This window comes from Suncus etruscus, chromosome 6 (genome assembly GCF_024139225.1).
Source record: "Suncus etruscus isolate mSunEtr1 chromosome 6, mSunEtr1.pri.cur, whole genome shotgun sequence".
NCBI classification, from domain to species: domain Eukaryota; kingdom Metazoa; phylum Chordata; class Mammalia; order Eulipotyphla; family Soricidae; genus Suncus; species Suncus etruscus.
In genome coordinates, this window is record NC_064853.1 from 128,775,359 (window position 1) to 128,778,487 (window position 3,129).

The 3,129-nt window shown below is 37.3% G+C and overlaps 1 pseudogene; it reads left to right on the forward strand.

The window, feature by feature from the left end:
- Nucleotides 1-381: 381 nt before the first annotated feature.
- On the forward strand, nt 382-1,715 carry LOC126010968 (tubulin alpha-1B chain-like; annotated as a pseudogene).
- Nucleotides 1,716-3,129: the final 1,414 nt, after the last annotated feature.

Below are 3,129 nucleotides of genomic sequence, written 5' to 3' on the forward strand. Positions count from 1 at the left end.
AATTAATTTCTGTTTTTTTATGACAATAATATACTATAGTTATCAACTTTCTAGCTTATTTTTCTGTTCTTTTAACCTAGAATTTTTATTACCTTCAGTATAAAGGGATATCTATGGACTTCCTCAGGACGTTACTAACCTTGATCTTAGCTTATCAAGCATGGTAACTAGCCCTGCCATTTACTCCAATTTCTTTTTTTCTTTTTTTTTTCTTTTTTTTTTTTTTTAAGAATCTTCATTCCATGTTAAAGTGAAACAAACAATTTATAATCCATTCAATAATCTGCCAGGGTTCCTTATTTTTTTTGATTTATTTAAACACCTTAATTACATACATGATTGTGTTTACTCCAATTTCTTACATCTGCTAGGTAACCCAAACAAATGCTTGAGTGCATCTCAATCCACCTTGGCCAGGCTGGAGTCTAGATTGGCAATGCTGCTATGATCTCTACTGCCTGAAACATGGAATCCATCCTGATGGACAGATGCCCATTAACAAGATCACCAGGGAAGGAGACGACTATAGCACCTTCTTCAGTGAAATGTACACTAGCAAACATGTGCCTAGAGCTGTGTTTGTAGGCTTGGAACCCACAGTCATTGATGAAGTTCCCTGGCATCTATGCAAGCTCTTCCACCCTGAGCAGTTCATCACAGGCAAGGAAGATACTTCCAATATCTATGCCCATAGGCACTACACTATTGGCAAGAATATCACTGACCTGGTATTGGACAAAATTTGGAAATTGACTAATCAGTGCACAGGTCTTTAGGGCTTCTTGTTATTGCACAGCTTTGGTGAGGGAATTGGTCTTGGGTTCATCTCACTGAGGATGGAATGTTTCTCTTTCAATTATGGTAAGAAATCCAAGCTAGAGTTCTCCATAAACCCAGCCCTCAAGTTTTTCAATGCTGTGGTTGAACCCTACAATCCTCATCACCCATAATACTCTGGAGCATTCTGTGCCTTCATGGTGGATAATGAGGCCATCTATGGCATATGTTATAGAAACCTTGATATTGAGAGCCCAATCTACATTAATCTGAACTGCTTTTTTAGCCAGATTGTGTCCTCCATCACTGCTTCTCTTAGATTTGACGGGGCCATGAATGTTGATCTGACAGACTTCCAGACCAAATCAGTGCCTTATTCATGAATTCATTTCCTTCTGGCCACCTATGCCCCTGTTATCTCTGCTGAGAAAGCCTACTATGAACAATTTTCTGTTGCAGGGATTACCAATGCATGCTTTAATCCAGCCAACCAGATGATGGAGTGTGACCCTCACCATGGTAAATGCAATACATGGCTGTTGCTTGTTATACCATGGCAATGTAGTTCATGAAAATGTCAATGCTTCCATTGCCACCAACAAGATCAAGTGCAGCACCCAATTTGTGGACTGGTATCCCACTGGCTTCAAAGTTGGTATTAATTACTAGCCCCCCACTGCCATACCTGGTGGGACTTGGAGAAAGTACAGTGAGCTGTGTGCATGCTGAGCAAAACCACAGCTATTGCTGAGGACTGGGCTCACCTGGACCACGAGTTTGATCTGATGTATGTCAAGTGTGCCTTTGTTCACTGGTATGAGGCCATGGAGAAGGGTGAGTTCTCTGAGGCCTGTGAAGACATGGCTACCCTTGAGATGGATTATGAAGAAGTTGGTGTGGTTTCTGTAGAAGGAGAGGAAGATGAAAAGGAGGAATAATACTAATGACTTCTACTTTCAGCCCTGAATCATGTATTTCTTAAAACAACTCCAGCCCTAGTTGACATTAAAGCCTTATTAGATCATTCCCATTTTTAAATGTGAATCATATCTTGTGTACCCCTTAAGACTTTTTCCCCTCATGTCTCAATAAATGCTTTAAAATGTCAAAAAATGGATATTTATGGTGAGGTGTAATTTCTATTTTAAAAATTATGATTTGTAAACTGTATACTTGGTTTGGTTTTATTCCTCACTGAGAAATAATTTAATTTCTACCTCTCTGCTAACCTACAATAATTAATTTTTAGCATTTTTTGGTTATCCTCCAGTATTATGTCCTTCAACTGATATTCCAGCACTTTAAGCAAATTTTGCATCTTTCTAAAGCCTTTGGAGAATTAGCTCTTTCAAAAGATTGCCTAGAGCCTACATAATCCCCCCTAAATCTTCCAGGTTATTTGATGTGCCATTTCAAATAGGTTCATCAGCATATTTTGTACTTTATTGATCTGATAAACTAACTTAAATAAAAGTTTAGATATTAACATAATGAAGTGAGGATATCTATTGGGGCAGAGACTAACCTTAAGGTCAGTAGTTACATTTAGGAAGATAAGAAAGTTTAGCATGATACTGAACTTAATATTATTTAAACCCACCAATTTTAAATATTAATTATATCTTAGATACATAAATCATCTCCACTCTCCTTAATGCCATGCTTTGTTTGAAATACATTGAAGAGGACCCTAAAGGCAATATGGCTTAAGATGAAGTTGATATGCTCAAGGTTGTTAGAATTGATTTGAATGCAAAACCTAACAAGATTGAGTCTAAGAACTTCCGCAAATACCATATGTCTACAAGATCCAATAAGTCATTTTTTGGGGGCTAAAGATTAGGTCAATGGGTCAAGAAGAATGTGGAAAGCTGACTAGGTTTCAAATTAATAGTCCAGTATAAATTGCCTTTTGAACTCAGAGCTTTCTCATTGAGCAGGACTTCTTTTTGAACTTGAAAAAGCAATACGTGGTATTTTCAGTACCCTCATCCTGGTACATGACTTCACTAGAGTTATCAATTTCTTGACCTGTACTAAAGGCATTGATGAAATCATTGCATTTAGCTTTTGTACTGTGCAATGAAAAAACTCACATACAGTTTTTTTCTTTCAAAAAATGTCTAATGATACAGGACTCAGAAAATGTTTAATATAATGATTATATAAAAGGGTAATAGCAAATTACTCCCAGCTTCGCAGGATTCTAGGAATTAATGAGAATGAGGAAAGGTGCTAACTTTTGCAAATCTAATAGGTCAAAGAGCAAGAGCTTGGTTCTTGAAGGACATGGTGGTTCAGATTATTCTATCAGTAGATTAAGCATCACACAAAGATAAGAGGTCAGCATGG